Genomic DNA, 21,641 nt, shown 5'->3' with positions numbered 1-21,641 from the left:
AGAGCACTGCTTTTTGTGGGAAATGAGAGATACAGAACAAAACTACTTCAAAACCAGGTGAAACATTTGTAACTATTGAGATCCCACCCTATGAAGCAGCAACCCCCCACTAGTAACATCAGTCCAGTCTGGAATAGAAACTAATATGGAAAGATACACTCAGTTAACCCTATAGACCCAAAATCCTTAGAAGATCAAACTGATCTCGATGGAGATAGGGAGGCATACCAACAATTGTATGTACCAACAGATTGCTCACCATTAGCCTCACTACCAACATCAGCTAGTCGGAGTATTCTCTCTCTCACTCACAGTTCGATTCCAATAACATTTCCAACCCATAATAACCAGCAAACCCAAATACACCCTTCCCCTCGTCTCATGAGGGACCTCGAAAAAATGGCTCAACGAGCCCAAATTAAGGTCTCCGCTCAGCTGATAACCGAATTAGTTCAGATTCTAGTCACCCTGACAGAGGAAGTTGCCTTCCTAAAAACACAAATTAGGAACCTTGCTTCTCGAGGTACACAGGAGAGTCAGGCTAATGCAAAGGAGGCACGGGGCCCAAGTAGGAACCAGCATGTCAAATCCAAAGCTCCCAATACCTCTAAGACCTTGACCCGACCCTATGGCCACACAATAAAATCAGTAAGCAGTACGATCATTGATATACATGAACCCACTTATGATAAGGGAAAAGGCCACGAGAGAAGGACTTCTTGTGCCATGGGAGCAAGGTTGGAGAGCAGGGACGTATGGAAGAACAAGGGTGATGTTGGCCAACATAACTTCTATAACAACAAATTGCAATACAATCATAATATGGGTGGGCAGTTCAACTATCCCATAGGGCCCATAATAACCAGAAGGGAGCAGGACACACAAAGTGAGAAGTCATGGGACTGCCTAGGTAATAGAAATCTAGATCTTAGGCAGAATCGAAACAGTAATGTAGCCAATGATTAAAACACCCAGGCAGATCGGACGCTAATTATGACGAATGTCAATAAATTGACTCTCTCCTCCTATACGGAAAATGAAGACTCACTAAAAAACAAGGCAATTCACTAGATCAGATCTAAGCGTGAGTGCCTATCAGTAATACGTTCTGACATTTTTAAAAGTGGAAAGCTTAGTGAGTAGGCATGAACCCTTCGACACCATACTCCTTGTTCTTAAATCCAAAAGTATAGTCGGCGGCTTGATAGCATTAGACCTAAGAGCACCATTAAACTCCAACTTTGCAGTGAGGTTCAAGCTAAACAGACCTAGAAATGGGACATTACACCAAAAAACGCTTGCAAACATTGGCCAATCATCAAAAACAAACTGCACTCAAAAAGATTTAGAGGCAGTCGACTGACTAGGAACACAGGAAACTGTATTCATGCCTTGTACTAGGCCCCCCAGCGTCCTGAGCCAGCTGAAAAAAATAGTCCAAGGGACTACGGGACCTGACCACTGCCATAAAACACACCAGGGAACTGTCAAAAAGAAGGGCGAGCCAATGGATGTAGTCGCAGCTCACTTTAGCACCCAGAATGGTAGTAAGGAACCACACAAAGATTGAGATACCTGGTATCATGAAACATAGCGGGGGTAAGGATCAAACTAATAGACCCAGAATGGCAAGATTACATGAATCGATTTGCTCTTTGCCTTTTACAGGAAACATGGGCCTTGGCTTCACCCCATAAGCTGGGTTATAGGACCTTTAGTATTAACGCTGTCCCTTCCCTAAGATGCAGACCTTCAGGAGGCCTAGCAATATGGGCCAAACTTTCTTAAAGATAGATATTAGCCAACTCGATTTATCATCCCCAGATATACTAGTGGTAAAGATTAAAACACAAAGTAAAGGAGAATTCTACTTGATAAATGTCTATAGCAGACCAAGAGCAGTTAGCATTGAATCTCCAGTATCGGAGATACAGGACAACTTTCTAAATACTATTGATGCTAGGGTACCAATAATTATAGGAGGGGATCTTAATTGTAAGTTTGAGCCAGTGGTAGGCCTTGAATCTGTCCTAGATGAAGAGAATATGGCAAGAGGTATCCCACCATTGGAAGCCGGAACCTCGGTTCCTTGCACTAAGGCAGTAATGCACTGGCTCGTCCGGTTTCAGGGCAAGGACTTAGGGTCTGTAATGGTAGGCTGCCGTCAGACAGCCAGAGTGCATATACATTCAAAACAGGCACTAATAGGAGCAAAATTGACACTATAATAGTGAGTACCAACTTATGGGGTAACCTAGTTGACTTAAATGATAGTGATCATTTTCCTCTGTGCCTGTCAATGGAGGGAACACATTTTTGAATCATGGGCCTTGGGAAAAAGCTGTACAAAGAAAAACCCTCCTTTAAATCCATTGATCAGTAATAATCATAGAGCATTAAAATGGCCATCAATTGTTGACAATCACCAAGCCCTGGCAAAGATTTACAATACCTTTGCAGATGTTTTGACTTCCTATATAAACATTTCCCCATGTGATATCCCGATTGTGCAAATACATCACACTCAGGCAGAGAATAACCTCGGGCGGAGTATGCGGAGTGGTGCTCCACGTAGTTCCACAGACTTTATAAAAAACGTTGTGAAACTCCGCTCTGCTCCACCCCAGTCCCACGAAAAGGTAAACTTTTTTTTTTTTAAAACTCCACTTATCTTCTTTTCTGCCTGCCCTCTTCCTCGCTGCAGTGTTCCCTTCTTCCGCCATCCTCCTCCTCGCGTCCCTGTACGTATTACGTCTTGCGTGAACTGCGCATGCGCTCACGCAAGACGTAATATGCATAGGGACGCAAACAGGAGGACGACGGAAGAAGGAGACACTGCGGCGAGGAGAAGGGCGGGCAGAAGAGAAGGTAAGTTGTTTAAAAAAATATATTTAGGGGGGGCTCGCCTCGTAATCCGCTCTGCCACGGAGTCGGAGGTATGCAGCAACTTTGCGTTCCCAGTGGAGCGCAGAGTTGGCCAAACTCCGCTGGTGGAGCGGAGTACTCGGCCCGGGCTTAGCAGAGAAGCTAATAACTCTTCTGAGTAAAACCCCTCGTGAGCAAAAGCCACTCAACACCATCAAGTACCCCTCCCACAACCCTTGGTTTATCAAGGAATGTCGTGTAGTGAAACACCAATTGGCGCTGGCAGTTTGGTCTAACAACATATTAAATTTATGAGCTAGCAGGACACAATACAAGAAGCTATTAATGCAGTCAAAAAAAGACTGGGAAGAAAGAAATTGGAAATAATTACTTGTGGCAGCAAAAAATAAGGACCATATGAGATTTTGGAAACTGCTAGACCAGGGTAGTAAAACTGGGAATTCTAGCCCGGATCTTTATTTGGACCCAGGCAACTGGCATAGTCACTTCACAACTTTATATTTAGATCCTGCTGATCCGGTAGCGATTGATAATTATTTTGTTAAGGGAAAAAGCACCGGGGTAGACGATTGGCACGGACAAAACAGTACCCCATACTTTACCTTAAAAAATACAGAGACAGCAATAAAAGTGGTTAAACTAGGGAAAGCCCGGGCCCCGATAAGTTCCCAGGTGATTTGTTGAGGCATGATATTAAGGTTTCGGCACCTTATGTAAATTTACTTTGTAACAATGTTGCTGCAGGTGCACCAATACCCGAAACATGGAAGGGGTCCGAAAAAAATCCACATTTTTAAGAAGGGGAATCGCCAAGACCCCACCAACTACAGGCCAATAAGCTTAATAGATACCCTACAGAAGATCTATGCTAAACAGATACTATTTAAGCTCAACACCTGGCTAGAAGAAAACTATACCATGTCCCAATATCAAGCGGGGTTCAGAATGAGAACAAGCATAATAGACCAGGTCTTCAGATTGTTATGTATAATATGGAAGCATACCAAACTTAAGAGAGGCCACATAGCCTTAGAAATAAAGGCCGCCTTTGATCTCATCCCTAGGGGCTCTCTCTGGAAATCATTAAAAAATCAGGGAGTGCCCGATGACCTTCTATCTCAAATAGACAGACAATTATGCAAAAGTTAGATGGGGTCCTTTTGGCGAACTCATCAAGGCTATCCCTATAAAAAGAAGGGTAAGACAGGGATATGTACTGGCACCCACCCTCTTTTCACTATATGTCAACAACGTTGTGCAATACCTTCAAGCTTGCAAGCATGGCTCACTTAAGTTAGGGGGGATCTTATTATCTCAAACGCTTAAGGGTCTGCAAAACCTTTTAGATTGCTTTAGTGGATACTGCACGGTAAAAGGGTTAGAAATAAACACAAATAAAACCAAATATATGGCCGTAAATCCGCACAAATCCTTCAAGATAAACATTATTTTTGGAAAGCAAAAACTGGAATATGAGCTTCAACTATTTGGGTATCACTCTTGACACCAAACTGACCTGGAAACCGCATATACTTAAATGTAAGTCTATCTTGATCCAAAACTCCATGGCAATTGTGAAAAAACATCAAAAAGCACATCCAAAGCAGTGTCACCTGCCCTAGAAGTTTATAAGTGTAGGGAGCAAACACCAACCCTTTATGGTGCAGATCTGTGGGGTGTCAAAAATCAGAACAAGCTCACTGTGGAAGAGAATACATTTATAAGGATGTTATTGCAGCTCCCAGTATGCACTCCAATGATCCCCATAATTCAAGACTTAAAACTCAGGCAAATCGAGCATCAAGCCATATTAAGACCTTTGTTATTCTGGGTCTGTCTGTGAACCATACAAGAGCTCAAACATTATAAAGATGGGCTAAGTGAGATATTGGAACTCGATCTAAACGTAACACTTCCATGGCTCTGACATGTGCGCAGTTGGTTTTATAAACTAGGTCTAAGTTGTCTTGGGGACGATCCTCAATCATTAACATACCACGCAAAAAGAATTTTGAAAAATATCTACAGTATTCATCTCAGTTCAAAAGTGGGAAGATTGACCATGCAGTTTATAACCATAAAACTGGTCCCTTTGTTTGAGGTTTTTATGGATGAAATACAACCCCAACTAGCAAAGTCCCTATACATGAAGTTTCGCTTCGATGTTTTGCAGACCAAATTTAACACATCGAACTGGCTGTGTAATAACACTGATGATAAGGAGGCCATCTACACTTTATGCACAATAAATGCTGTAGAAAACGATCCCCACATACTATTTTTCTGTCCAGCATGCATTATTCCCTGGAAAAGTGGATCAAACCAATTTGTATTAACATAGGTCTCAGGCTGCATTCAGAAGCATTACGTATTTTAAAAACACATACATCTCAGAAAACAGTTTTTAGTCTTAGTAGATATCTATTTGCTGTTAATTTAATATGTAAGAGAAATGAACTGAAATTTTAAAATATTAATGACAACTATTAGTGTTGATTTTAGTACTGTACACTTAGTTTGCAATCCATGAAAATATATCCTATGTATTTATTATTTATTTACAAGTGATTGATGCAATTGCATTTTATCATTGTTTGTGAATGTTCATGCACTTTATTGTTCTTAAACAAAGTGGGCTCTTGGTTTATATTGCTTAGAAGAAAAGCTCCCCAGAAAGTGGAGAAGAGGATCAATGCATTTGCACTTTACTAGTCTTATGGCTGATTTTAACTTTACCGTTCTATTAATTAAGTGTGCTCTATAGTGCCACTTTTACACGATATTACTCACATTTAAAACTGAACTTAACAGATTTTAAAATAGATGTCAGGCTATAACATTGTAGCCAACATGTGTGGGTTTGGGCTGTTACACTGCATTATACAACTGACTTGGCTTGTGCCCAATATAAATGTATTGCATGAAGCTGTATCTTTAATGGTTTTATAAATCGAATAAAGATCGACTTGAAGAATTGAAGGCGGAAGGAGCATTGTAGAGTCCCGAAGGCATGACCTTTGGTACCAAGACTTTTAAAAAAAATGGCACGAACAACACAAAAAAAAGACCAAACCATAATATTATGCAACAATCATATCTCAACAAAGAGAAAATGAAATGTAAGTATAATAAATAAAAATGAAAACATAAGTAAAACCTAAAAAATAAATGAATATTCATACTTTTTAAATTTAAAAAGGAACCAACATATGGTACAATTAAAACTGAATTATGAAAAGAAGAAAAAGAATAGCTCTCCAGCAAACATGAAATCCCACCAACCCAAAAAAGAAACACCAATAAATATAAGTAAATAATGTAAAACATGTAATAAAAATGTCATATAATTTTTGAAAAAAAACCTTTTAGACTATAGAAATCAATGCAATAAATACATACAAGTATTTAATGTATTTTCTAAAAATATGCAAAATGCATGCAAATTATTCATTTATGTACTTTTTTTAAAGAAACACATATATATCAAAATCAAAACGTTATGAAAAAGAATTTATTTTGAGTATTCTTAATATATAAAATAAAAAAGAATGACATTGTAAAATGAAAAATGTTAATTGAAACTGTGTTAAAAAATGTAAAAAAACAAAATGCATGTAAAATGTTATGACAAACTGAACAAAAATGTAGGTGCATATAAGTATACATATCCATTTTTATTGTCACAAATGTTAAAAATGTTTGTTAAGAAAATAAAGTATATATTATTATCAATAAAATAATTTTGTACTGTTACAAAGTAAAATATTAGCACTTTTAATTAAAAACTAACCAACTTAATCAAATAATAAGTATTTTTTTAAAGCTATATTTACTATTCCCACTCTAAACATAACCACGCTGGGGGTTCGGATTTTTACATTGGTGAGCATGTTGGACTTTTGTGGGTGGCGAGTTGAATTTCCTATTCCCACTCCAAACTTAGCCACATTACAAAATGTGTTGGGCTTGGGGGTGGGTGACCGTTAAAGTTTAAATAAACTTAGCTCCATTGGGCAAAGAGTTGTACTTTTGGTGGATGGTTGGATTAACTATTCCCACTCCACACTTAACCACATAGTGTAAATGTTTTGGACTTTGGTTAACAAGGCGAATTTACTATTCCCACTACTAACCTAGCCAGACCAGGAAAAATGTTGGACGTTGGAATTTGGGGGAGGTGAGTTAGATACTCTATTCCCAATTCAAACTGGGCTCTGGGGAGTTACACTGACTAGTCCCACTCTAAACTTCACCATAATGAAAAAAGTGATGGATTTGGGGAGGTGACATTTACTTTTCCCACTGCAAACACAGCCAAAATGGGGAGCGTGCTGGACTCTGAGGGGTTTGGATTTACTATCCTCACTCCAAACTTAGCCAATTTGAGGAAAGTGCTCGGCTTTGAGGGTGTTATATTTCCAATGCCCTTTGCAAACTTGGCCACATTGGGAAAAGGTTTGAATGTCCAGGGGTTTAGATTTATTATTAGTCAGGCACATTGGGGAAAGATTTGGACTTTGGGCGCTTAGATTTGCTACTGCCACACCAGATTTAGCAATAGTCAGGAATGCATTGGACTTTGAGAGGGAGTGTGTGGGGGAGGTTGGATTTACTATTCTCACTTCAAACTAAGGTATATTGGAAAAATATTTGGATTTACTATTCCGACTCATAGTGTATCCTCGCTGGGGAAAGTGTTTGATTTTGAGGGTTAGATTTACTAATCCCACTCAGATTTAGCCACATTGGGGAAAGTAGAGGACTCTGAAGGGCCCACATTTACAGAATGTGGGCTACTCTTTTTTAGATATATCTTAGCCACTAATCTGGGTCACTTTTATTTTGGTGGCTGGGATTATTTTCCATCCCAGTATGACCCTGGCTACAAATATTAACACTGTGAACATTTTGCCTTCGATGTGGCCTTGCAGAACCAAATGGTGCCATATTGAACCCTGATTTCTAAGACTGCATTGCAGATTGGAGTATCATGCTGTTTGTGAGGTGTAATAGGTTGTTCATGGTGATAGTTTATTGTTGATGATTAGATGTATTGCATGTTTGTTGGGTGTGACCTGAGATCAACCTAAGATCCTTGTGTACTGACTAGGATATTGGGCTTGTTCATCGCAGGAGAAGATTTAATATGTGTGAATTTACTAGAGGTACTGGAGATTCTACAGACTTCTGATATCTTATGGGCTATCTGGAATCAGTTTTGTGGCGCTAAGTGTTTTGTTTAGTCGTATCCTGTAATGTGGATGCATGGGCGAGTGCTGTTGTGGGTGTGCTGAAATCCAGCTCAGGCCCTCATTCCAAATCATTTCTTAATGGAGATTTCCCATGCTTATGAATTTACTGTAAGTTCTATACAATGGTTTCACACATTGAAAACACTGCAACAAACTGCAAGAGAGTTTATCGCACATGGCAAATACCAGCTGAGCTAAATATTGCATGAAATAAACCCTAGCACTTACAAGGCACCTGGAAGCAGAGAATGATACCTGGAAGCACCTTCCACCCAAAATCAAGGGTTAAATGAGGTCAAACAATCAAAAAGGCAAACCATGCAGTGGTAATAGTTTTAATTCTACACATAGGAAATAAGTTAAGGGAAGACCAATGCATATTACGCCACATCCTCAACTTTAAAATACAAAGAAACACAATATTGGAACAGGGGTGTTTTTAACATCACATTAGGGAACACCTGAATACTTTCTATACACAGGTCACTCAAATAAAGCACACATGAATATATAAACAGTTCATGCTAATGTACTTTGATGTGAACCACAAAGAATGCACTGAATCCTGGTCATTTTATTTTTAATCTTATTTAAATGTATTTTCTAGTGCACAGTGTACTAGAAGAGGCAGTCCCAGAGACAAATGCCAGTCACAAGATGAAATCAATGGGCTGGGATCCTTGAGGATAGCCTGATCCCATTTAACAGAGCCCAAGGTTCTGGACAGGCACACCGTCCAAAACACCAAGGCTGTTGTTGAAGATGCACTGGAGCCCATTATTGGGATACAGGTTGTCATAGTTACCACTTCATACTACCTGATTCACTGTATTTCTTTGCTACTGGCCCCATTCAATATACAGTGTACTTGTTGTATGGCCTGGCTCAACCAACCTTCTCTAATATCTTGACATGCATGATGATTGACTTGCTGTAAGTGGAGGGCCTGTAGATTGTTCCACCCCAGACTAACAGACAGTGAATGTTGTGAAAGGCAAGTTGGTGGGCTTCCCTAATGTGTTGCAGGCCATCAAATGCTCCCGAAAAGCATTGCAGTCACAGAGAGCAAATTTACCCCAGCCGCAAGATAAAGCATACATAATTGTTCTTATGGTTTGTAAAGTAGGTCTGTGCTTCACAGATTGTTCTGCCAATTTTCCTGGTTCTACTATTGAAGTCATGATTTTGAACAGGAAGGTGTTATACATAGTGTTGTGTCAAATATGTCATCAGTCTTTAATATCATTGCACTAATATCATGATGTCATCTATTTTTTGGGTTAAATTGTATTTCATATCAAGTTTGAAAATATCATTGTATGAAATATTGTTTTTGCTATATTGATAAATAGTATAATTTAAATAATTTATTATATACAATTTTTATTTTACTTTATATATAGTATTTTATGTAGTTATAACTATTTTAGTGGGTCATAGGGTTAATAGAAAAAAGAGTGGGAAGTGTTTTAAATGTTTTTTGTTAATTTTGTTAACATTTTTCCAATGTTTACTTTGAAAAACATACTTTATTTTTAATGTGATGTTTCTAATTGTTTTTAAGTGTATATCATTTAAAAAATGTTTATAGGTTTATTTAATTACATTTGTTTTACTTTTTTTAAAATATTTGAAAGCGACAAAAAGGTTTTTAAATTTGTTTATAACTTGTTACTTTTTTCTTGTAATGACTTTTTCTTTTATTATTGTAATAAATAATTTGATTGAAACATAATATTTTAATTTGCATTTAAATAAAGTTTAGCTTTTTTTGCAATAATTATCATTTATGAATGTAATTTTTTAATGATTATTATCTTGGAATTTGTACTGTTATTGTTTTGCTTAAATTTTTTTAAAAAGAATATTTACATATATTTTTATTTTTTTAAATTTAAATGTAAATTTAACTGTCCAATATGTTCAAGAAAGTGGCTAAGTTTGGAGTAGGAATTGCCAATTCTGGCCTTTAGGGCAATATGGCAGTGGCAGAAGGATTGGTCTGACAGGTAATGTGTGTGGCCTGTTTTTTTGGCTGTTTGTGGGACTGTTTATTTTCTGATGGGTCAGTTTTTGCTGCTGATTTTGCTGATATCACCTGAAACATTTCATGCAGCAATACGAAATGCATGCACACTCTCCAGGGCTGGACTGGCTCCCAGGCATTTATGTGGGCTGGCAGGGTGGGGGGCTGGTTTCACTGCTGTGGGTGGGAGGTGGTTATGTTGCTTGGGACCTGCCAATCACGTTCCTACTTGAAGCACTTCTAAATAAACAATGCAAAAAAAATTGTTTTAAAGTGAAGGGCTGCAAGTAGGAACATAGGTAGCAGGCCCCCAGCAACTAAACCGGCCCCCACAACAGTAAAACTGGCTCACACCCTGCCAGCCCACCAAAATGCCCAGTGGCCAGTCCGGACCTGACTCTCTCACACCTTGCAAAATATCGATACAAATCATCTTTTCAAGTTAAAAACTGCTTCAATTTATAGAATGTCGGCCACTTTTTATGCTGAAGCATATCAGACAGCACAGCTTTCTGGTTGCAATAGTCTTCTTGGGGACATTCTGAAAGATGACCTGGGAATGCATTCCACCCATTACTTACCATTGGCTTTGTGTTTTCTCACTCACATTTGTTTGCTTTCTATTTGTTGGCTTTATTTGTTTTTGAACCTTGAACATGTGTTGGTCCCTCCCATTTAACATACCCTTTTTACCATCTCTCTGAATGTCTCCTCCTGTTCTTTCATGAGTGCTCACTGTTCAGGAACTCTTCTTTTATTTTCTGTGCAGCCCTCCATGAGAGTGCATGTGTTTTGCTCTGGTGTCCATTGTATGCTTCTCTCCACCCAGCACTCTGTCCTCTTAAGCTCTGTGTGCTTCTGTGCACCCTGCATCCAGATTACTGTTTTGCCCATGAACTTCTATCCCCCTCCATCATATTGCTCTCTCATTTCCTATGTTGCCTCTACCTTGTTTATTGTAGTGAATAGTAAAGCCAGGATAACCTTGCACAAAGAGTCTTTGGGGATATTCGACTTTTTCACAGGCAAACATAATGATCACAGTCAGAAAGCTGCCCACTGTGATTACCTACCATCACGCAGCAGTTGTTTCTCTCCAGAAAACAACAAAAATACAACTTAATGTATGCAATGATTGTCTTTAAATCCATCAGTTGCCTCTGGCAGCTGCTCATGCAAAGCAGCCTTCAGAGCCCTGCCTTAGACAGAAACACAGTTGATAAGTTCACCACAGCACAGATACCCTAGCCCCTTATACAACCCAGATGGCCAGAAAGTAAAACTATTAAATAGCGTGCTTTCAGTTTCCAAGGGATGGAAGCCCAGCTGGGGTCACTGTGTCAGGCAGAGGCAGCCATCTCCCGGTAATGAGCTGACACTGCTTGCTCTGGCTACCCATAGCGATTCATGCCTTCCTCTTACACATCCTTAGAGCTATAGAAAACACCACCTTATCCCTAATACTGTCACCCTAAACACCACTCTGAACAAGTATCACCAATCTAACCACTACCCTACACTACCCATCACCACCTTACCCTAACCACCACCCTAAAAGTCACAACCACCCCACCCAACATCACCACCCTAACCACCACCACCCTCACCACACTCACCTTACAACCCCACCACCCTAACTGCCACCACATTAATCAATACCACCCTAACCAGCCAACGAATACCCTACCACCACCATCCTACCACCTCTACTCCCAAACTGCACTCTACCAACCTTCCACCACCCTATCCCCCACCTCCACCCTAAATACCACCTTACAATAACATCTACCACAACCATCCTACCAGCTGCCGACTCACCACCACCCTACCCTAACCACCATCACCATACCCTAAACACCACCACTCTAACCACCCAACCACAACTACCCTAACCAATATTCTAACCACCACTACCACTTTCGCCACCACAACACTCTATCCACCACCCTAATTTCACTAAAACCACCACCACCATTGTAACCACCATCACTAACCATCACCAATCAATCAATCAATCAATCATGGAATTTGTATAGCGCACTACACACCCGTAGGGTCTCAAGGTGCTGGGGGGGTGGGGGGGAACGTTACTGCTCGAACAGCCAGGTCTTGAGTTGCTTCCTGAAGGCGAGGTGGTCCTGGGTTGTCTGGAGGTGGATGGGGAGGGAGTTCCATGTCTTGGCAGCCAGGCAGGAGAAGGATCTTCCTCCGGCGGTAGTTCTGCGGATGCAAGGAACGGCGGCGAGGGCGAGGCTGGCGGAGCGGAGCTGGCGGGTGGGCGTATGGAAGGTCAGGCGGGTGTTGATGAGCTTGGGGCCCAGGTCGTGGAGGGCCTTGTGTGCATGGGTGAGGAGTCTGAACGTGATCCTCTTGCTGACAGGGAGCCAGTGCAGGTCTCTCAGGTGTCCGTAGATGTGGCTGTGCAGGGGGATGTCCAGGACGAGTCGTGCTGAGGTGTTCTGGATTCGTTGGAGTTTCCTCTGGAGTTTGGCGGTGGTGCCGGCGTTGAGGGTGTTTCCGTAGTCCAGCCGGCTGGTGACGAGTGCCTGGGTGACCGTCTTCCTAGTCTCGGTGGGGATCCACCGGAAGATCTTTTGAAGCATGCGCAAGGTGTTGAAGCATGAAGATGAGACGGCGTTGACTTGTCTGGTCATCGACAGGGAGGAGTCCAGGATGAAGCCCAGGTTGCGTGCGTGGTCCGTTGGCTTGGGGGTGGTGCCCAGGGCAGGGGGCCACCAGGAGTCGTCCCAGGCTGAGGGTGACGATCCCAGGATGAGGACCTCCGTCTTGTCAGAGTTCAGTTTCAGGCGGCTGTTCTTCATCCATTCGGCGACGTCTTTCATCCCTTCGTGTAGGCTGGCTCTGGTGGTGGCCGGGTCGTTGGTGAGGGAGAGGATCAGCTGGGTGTCGTCGGCGTAGGTGATGAACTTGAGGTTGTGTTGGCGTGCGATGGTTGCGAGGGGGCGCATGTAAACGTTGAAGAGGGTGGGGCTGAGCGATGATTCCTGTGGAACGCCGCAGATGACCTCGGTGGACGCTGACTGGAACGGGGGGAGGCGGACTCTTTGGGTTCTTCCAGCGAGGAATGAGATGATCCACTTCAGGGCCTTCTCCTGGATTCCAGTGTTGTTCAGGCGTTGCACTAGGGTGCGGTGGCAGACAGTGTCGAATGCTGCGGAGAGGTCCAAGAGGATGAGGGCCACTGTTTCCCCGTTGTCCAGTAGGGCTCTGATGTCATCTGTGGCCACGTTGAGGGCGGTCTCCGTGCTGTGGTTGGCTCGGAAGCCGGACTGCGAGTGGTCGAGGGATCCGTTCGTCTCGAGGAAGTCGGCTAGCTGTTTGTTGGCGGTCTTCTTGATGACTTTGGCAGGGAACGGGAGGAGTGATATGGGGCGGAAGTTCTTGAGGTTGGTGGGGTCTGCTGAAGGTTTCTTCAGCAGGGCGCTGATCTCGGCGTGTTTCCAGCACTCCGGGTAGGTGGTGGTGTCGAAGGAGGCGTTGATGATGTCGCGAAGGTGGGGTGCGATGATGCCGTTGGCCTTGTTGAAAATGTGGTGTGGGCAGAGGTCCGTGGGGGATCCGGAGTGGATAGTGTTCATCGTCTGGGTTGTGTCTTCGGTGCTGACCGGGATCCAGGTGTGGAGGGTGGAGGTGGGGGACGTTGGTTCGGTGGTGGGGTTCGTGATTGGAGGGCCGAAGCTGCTGTGTATGTCAGTGATCTTGTCGTGGAAGAAGGCGGCGAGTGAGTTGCAGAGGTCTTGCGAGGGAGTGATGTCGTTGTTTCCGGCGTCGGGGTTGGAGAGCTCTTTGATGATGTTGAAGAGTTCCTTGCTGTTGTGGGTGTTGTTGTCCAGACGTTCCTTGAAGGCTGTCTTCTTCGTGGTGCGGATCAGTTGGTGGTGTTTGCGGGTGGTGTGCTTGAGGGCAATCATGTTGTCTGTGGTCTGGTTGGTGCGCCAGGTAGCCTCCAGGGAGCGGCAGTTCTTCTTGGAGGTGATGAGTTCGTCGGTGAACCAAAATGCTTTCTTGCTGCAGTGTCTGCTGGGAGGGTTCTTCAGTGGTGCGAGGACGTCAGCGCAGTTGGTGATCCACTGTGTGAGGTAGTTGGCGGCTTCGTTGGGGTCTGTTGAGCCGGCGGGGGGGGTTCTGGCTGAGGGAGGCGGTGAGCTGCTCGTCGGTGATCTTGTTCCAGCTCCTGCGAGGGGCCTGTTGTGTGCGGTGGTGGGACGTAGTCCTCCTGAAGCTGAAGTGGACGCAGCTGTGGTCACCACCACCCTAACAACCAACAATGACACCTGAACAAGCACTATCCTGATCACCATCACCCTAACATCACCACAAAAACCAACACTCTATCTACCACCCTAATCACCACCACTGTAGCCTAACATGCATCTTATCCTAACAACTACCACTACCCTACCACCACCACCCTAACTCCCACTGACCTCACCAGCCTTTCCTTCACTACCCTACCCTAACCACCACTACCATGCCCTACCCTAATTACCACCACCTACTAACCACCAACACCATATCCTAACCACCACATTTTGACCCTAACCACAACCATCCTTACCACAATCATCACACCCCAACCACCACCACTCTAACCACCACCCAAACCTCCCTAACCACCACCATGCTAAACACCACCACACTAACCTCTACCATGTTAACTATCAACACCACCAGACCATAACAGTCACCACCTTCACCACCACCACACCCGACCCTACCACAACCACCACCCTAACCATAACAACCTAACAACCACCACCTTCACCACTACCAGCCTAACCACTACCACCCTACTAATCACTCTTTTATCCACTACCACCCTATTACCCACCGCCACCCTACCCACCACCACTTGGCCCTACCATAACCATCCTAACCACCACCCAACCCAATCCACCACCCTAAGCACAACACTATAACTAGTACCACCACGATAACCACCCCACCCTAAAAGCACTTTCACCACCATCAGCCTAACCACCACTACTCCACCCTAACCCTTACCACCCTAACCTCCACCCTCACCACAACCACCCTAACCACCACCACAAAACCACCACCACCATAACCACAACCCAAACCAACCAATAATTGCCTGACTGCCACACTATCCACAACCACTCTAAACACCACCATCACCATGACACCACAATAACCACCACAACCACCATGACCACCAACACCCTCACCATCACCCTACCACTACCCTGACCAACACCCTAACTACCCACACCTTAATCAGCCTACCAACACCCAACTACCACAACCCTTCCATTACCACCACCACCCTCTGCCACCACCACCCTAGCCACCCCACCTTACAACCACCCTAATCACCACCCTAACCAGCCCCTACCTACCACTACCCTACCCTAACCACCACTATCCTAGCCTAACCACCACCCACCCTGACCACCACCACCACCACCCTAACCGCCAACAACGTCACCACCCTCACCACCACCCTACCATCACCACCACCCTAACTAACACTACCACTTATTTCGCTGCCCCCACCACCCTCACCCTCACCACTAGCACCCCTCACTATTCTCACCACCACCAACCTACTATCATTTTCACCAGCATTACCACACCACCACCTCACCGCTACCAACACACTAACCTCCCTACCCAAACCAACACCACCTCCACCATCCTTTCATTGAACATGGCTCTCAGTTCCCATAGAAGCTCTACATTTTTTAGCAACCATTTTCAACTCATTAACTGATGGTTTTCAAGGAAAGTTGTGACCTATATTTGCATCTGTTTACTCTAGAGCAACTTGTTCTCATCTGAGACTATGCAGCTAAGTATTCAATAAAGCTAAGTCATATCAAAGAGTAAGCAACATTTACATGCTGTCCATAGCTATCTATGAACCTGTTGGCCTTATCTATGAAATCCAATGGGTGAATGTTGAGAAGGAATTTTATGGTAGGATGTTACTGTAAACCCTAGGGCGAGTGCTCACTGGACAGATTCACTTTTGCATAAACTTCATATTTGATTGCCTTGTGCATTCTAGTTACTGTGCAGTGGGAATAAGAAAGATTAGCATCCATTGCATTATGTATCATACTTTTCATAAAGTAACCTACAAACGCAGTCAATCTTGCTTCGCAGACTGGAGGTGCGTGTTGGCTTTCCTTTCACTTCTTATGTTTGTCTCTCCCCTGAAGCATAGCCTCATTACTTGTGTCCTTCCACTGCTTACTTTTCAGACACTCTTTTTTTCTTTTTAATTAATCACTCCATGAGAGTGCATGTTTTTCCAGTTGTCTTCCTTGTGTACTTCTCTTTGCCCCTCATCACAGTCCGTGTTAATCTCGCCCATGTGCTTCTACCACACACCCCTCCGTGTTGTGCTTGCACTTCTGTACTTCTGCCCTGCATTGTTTTTTCACCCTCGTGCTTCTCTCTGTTCCACATTGCACTCTCTCTCATCCATGTGCTTCTGTTGCCCTTTGCCTCACGTTGCTCTCTTTTACCCATGTTGTGTACTTCTCCCTGTAGTGAGTTCTCTCTGAATACGTACAGGCATTGTTAAGTTAGCATAACCACGTTAGATGTTAGAAAGCCATCTTTTTGCTTTTGCACACGGCACTGCGTTTACATGTTATTTCTTAAAACAGACTGTTGACTCGAGACTTGCTTCACACAAGCGCGATCTGTTGCTACTATCCCAAGCTCTGCGCAGCGACCTTGGTCTGTACATGGTGTGACAAACAGTCTGGGGTATTACACAATGCATGTTTTTCACTCTAGGTTGATCGGCCCACTATTTAGCCATAACACACGCGCAGCTGCAAATGCCTGAAAATTAGTGCTTTTAGTATCACAGACATCATGTTTATTATTCAGACCGAAGACGAGCCTTCCTGCGAGAAGACTTCTGATGCTCCTGTGATGTGATTTCACTAAGCTGATCTTTGAGGTATGGGGTCCCCTATTCAAGCCTAAGAGACCTTCTATTAGCATAATAATAATATTAGCTTCTTAGTAAAGGGAAGGTGGTAGTATCCACTGTCATTATAATATGATCACCCCTTTTATATTCTATGGTATTGTAACTATGTTGCTGGTTTTGATATTAATCATTTGTCTGCTTGTATTAGCCAAAGTACTGCATCTTAGGACACGTGGTCTATAAAAATAAACCCCTTTTTATTTACAACGTGTCTCTGTTGATTATTGTTGTGGACTGATGTGAGAATAATATACGAACAGGTATTTCCGATTCCCACCATTCCTGAGTATGTACTTAGTCGCTTGTTCTGGGTTGTCTACACATTGGGACCGCCGAGCTAAATCTCGGATAACGAATGGGACACTTATGCTAGCCGGATACTGGGTTCTGGGTTCTGAGGTGAGTTTCTGGTACACCACAATTCACTGAGGTCCTGGGGTTCTTCGCATAGTTCTGTGTATCAGCAGAATCCCTGCAACATGGCGCACCTAACGTTTGGTCTATGAGTTGAAACGCCTTAGTAGTGCTTGCATTTAGTCCACAGCACCCTCATTCTTGTTTCCGGATAACAAGTCTGACGGATTTTAAACCTACCTAGTTCTATTGATATAGGTTCCTTCAAGCTTGATTATTAAAAAGGTTATTGAACCCTTGTGCTACTGAATAATTGAAGTGTAGCTGGTCCTTATGGCAATTAATATTGCGGCGCATAGCCGTGCGGCCCTGAAACGTCACTTGACGCAGTATGGGGTGCCGGACGCGGGCATGGACGTCATCTTTGTGGTGGGAGCCGATGCGGCTCACCCCTTTGAGTTGTTCTACTCTTGGGTGACGATTCCGGCAGTCAGTGGTAATGATAATACATTTCATTCTTACACTGCCACTGCCGTGCCTGCCGCCTATGCGCCTTATAGGACACAGGAGATACCGATATCTGCTTGGCAACATCAGATTTGGTTTAATGGCGCCCTCCCCCATGTGGTTATACCGCCGAGAATGGGCCCTTTATCAATTGCGGGGGCCACTTGGCCGGTACTAGCCGGATTTACGCCTCATCCCCGTTACCTCACGGTGACGGTGGATGAATTGCGTGTACTACACACTGCCCTTATAACAGTATATAGGGCGTTAGTGCAGTATGTGTCGCGCACTGTACAGGCGGGGGCGCCTGTTAGTGCGGGACAACCTAGTGATCGTCACGCGGTGGTCATTAGTCCTGTTATGGTCAATTCTGTTGTGGGCAAGCGCCCCCTCACAAGGGATGATTATCCTTTTTGGCTTGCTGAAAAATTTGACCAAATAGAGGCGGTTTATCCGCATACAACTCCTGTGGAAAAACACAGGATCCTCACCATTAGTTTGCCTAAAGACTTAGTTCCCCATATAGATGACTGTGTATCCTGGGGTAAGATTTTTGCTGCGACATACGCGCAGTGCTTCGGCACTCCGTCTATGTTACAGCTGCCCTCCATCATTAAACAGGTTCAAGAGGACCATGGAGCGGAGTCTGCGATAGAATTGGGGATGCGGCTCCTCGGAGATTTTGGCCTGGTGGCTACCATGATAATGGGAAACCTTAAGGGTGATGCGTTGCACTTTCAGGTTCGTAATGAACTGAAGAAGGTTGCTGAAGAGGACAAGCCGCAGGAATTTGCTAAAATAATCGCAGAAGCATATCGTGATTTGGGTCGTAGCTCTTTAGGAGTTAAGCCTGTGATCAAGAATCCCGATTCTAAGCAGCAGGGTAAGGCAGGAACTTCTGGTAAGGATGAACGTCCCTTTTTTCCAAAACAAAAGTGGCCGTTTAAACAACAGGGCAAGCAGCAGCAGAAACAGGGCTCTCGGCCTGCCTCTCCCGTACAGTCAAGTAGTGAACGCACTTATGATCTGCGAGATCGTGCTACTATTAAGTCTCCTGATAGATTTCAGGTTTCTGAACCGCGTTCTCCTCGTTCTTCACAGGAAACATCGGCTACACAGTCTGGTGGCGGAGGCGGTGGCAAAGGTCGGGGTGCTCCACAACAGCGTGACCAACCCCGACAGACTGAGGGTAAAGGCAAGCAGGACGAGTTTGCTCGACAAAGACCCCCGTTTCAGAAGAAGAAAGTGGCGGCTCTGACGGCAACATATGCCTCAGATAGTGCGGACACAGCTTCAGAACCGGACATGGGCGCTGACGCTACTAGACAGCGCAGCGGAAATTACCATAGTCCGTCAAGCTCTGCGTCCATTTCTGGCGGCGACAGCAACTGATGTATTGGTTACTGTTGAAACAGCTGACACCAGAGTGGCTCCCCCTGATAGACTTTATGAAATAGTCTTGTTAATAGAGGGTGACATACAACGTACTATAAAAGGGATTTTTTGGGATAATCTGACCACCACCTATGATATCCTCCTAGCGGAGGCAGATTGGCCCCCGGCCTTCATTTTGGATGCTCCTAGAGGGGAGGAGAAAATCCTCCCGTCCTTTGCGCACACGGTGCCTAAGGACCAAGCTGAAATGTACGCTGGTGAGTGGGCGCTGGCGCTTGCGCCAGCGGTATATCGTACTCAGGTGGGTTGGGACCGGTTGTCCCCCTGCCATGAGATTCCATTGCGGTCTATGCCCCAGCCTCAGCCCCAATATCCCATGCGTCGTGAGGCTAGACCTCACGTCGCGGCGATCCTTGAACAATTGGAATATCAGGGTGTAATTGAAACATGTGTGTCCCCTATGAATAACCCTTTATTCACTGTGACGAAGCCTGACGGCTCGTACCGTTTAGTTTTGGATTACCGGCACCTAAACTCCCATTGCCGGACCTGCGCGGTACAAAATACACATAGCTCGGCTCTAGTCGACAGTCTCGTGCGTAAACGATTTAAAACGACACTTGACATTTCCAATGGCTTTTTTAGCCATAACCTGTCCACACTGAGTAGCCAGTGGACAGCGTTTACCTCGGGCGGTAAACAAAAACAGTTTACGAGATTAGCCATGGGCTACAAAAATAGCCCAGGCGTCTTTTCCGCTCGCGTGGTCTCTCTCTTAGAAAGAATAGATCCCGAGGCATACTCCTATGTTGACGATATCTACCTAACGGATGATGAGCTGTTGCCGCATCTGTCTCGAGTCGACAATATTGTAGTGAGTTTTGCTGACTATGGCTACAAATTCAATTTTGCGAAGTCTCACATCGCGGAATATACAGTGTTGTTTTTGGGCTACGAGCTCAATAATGAAGGAAAGGGGTTAGCTCCCCACTTTCTGGAGAAGTGCGCATGCTTGAGTGCGCCAACGACACTAAAGAAATTACAATCTCTACTGGGCTTTCTGAATTTCGGCCGTACGTACATTCCTGATTATGCCCAGCGTATCAAGCCGCTTTACGCCTTGGTACAACCCACATTTTCGAAGTCTAGCTGGCAGCTGGAACATTCTAAAATTCTACAGTCTTTACAGGCTGACCTTCTTGCTTCACAATATTTGCTGACACGTGATAACCGCACCAACCTGGTAATAAGAATTGTGCCAGGCGCCGTGGGTTTCACGTATTTGACGTTTAATGAGGGCGATACAGTCCCCATTGCGTACAAATCCCACTTGTACACCTCTGCTGAATTACGTTTTTCCGCGGTCGAAAAAGTTCTGACTGCTGTACAGATGGCGATCCTTAAAGAACGCGCACTGTCACATGGGAAACGGATTCTGGTTGTAACACCCTATCCCGCCTTAGAAGCGGTGACAAAGGCAAGTGTACCAAATTCTAAAGCTTTGCATCCTCGGTGGATACAATGGGCCACAACACTGACGTCGCCAGACGTCACCTACATCTTTGATGCCTCATTACAGACTCAAGAGTTCTTGCAGTATGAATTCGTTCATCCGGCTCCTCTGTCTTTGCGCCCGCTCGAAGAATACCATTGTGTCATATACACTGACGGGTCTGCGCAGCCCGCAATTGGATCAAAGCACGCCTACTCAGCGGCTTGCGCAATTGTCGTAGGTACTTTCGTAAATGGTGAATTCCAATCTGATGCAGTGCATACGCAGTCATTGGGCGATTGTACCGCGCAATTGGCGGAGCTTCGGGCTCTAGTGCTTGCACTGGAGTTTGCCGATCCCAGAGTCACTACACTAATTGTGAGTGACTCTTTCTACTGTGTCCAGTCCTATAATGACAATTTACACTTCTGGTCTCAGAATGACTATCGAGACACGAAAGGTGGCACAATTAAGCATAAAACGCTTTGGGTTCGAGTGGCAGACTTTAAAGCACGTCTCCCTCTCGTGAATGTTATTCACACTCTTGGTCACCAGAGACTTGGTGTCCATGCTGTCGGCAACAGCTTAGCTGACGAGGCAGCAAAAACAGCAGTGGCTACATACTTAGTGGCAGCAGTTACCAAATCAAAGAGTAAGATTGATGATGACATCTTGGCAGCTATTGCTGCTACAGAAAAGGGAGGCGATTACCCGAAGGGTTTTCCTTCTCGTTAC

Source organism: Triturus cristatus, chromosome 5_2 (genome assembly GCF_964204655.1).
Source record: "Triturus cristatus chromosome 5_2, aTriCri1.1, whole genome shotgun sequence".
Classification (NCBI taxonomy): Eukaryota; Metazoa; Chordata; class Amphibia; order Caudata; family Salamandridae; genus Triturus; species Triturus cristatus.
Note: the sequence above shows the minus strand (reverse complement) of the source record.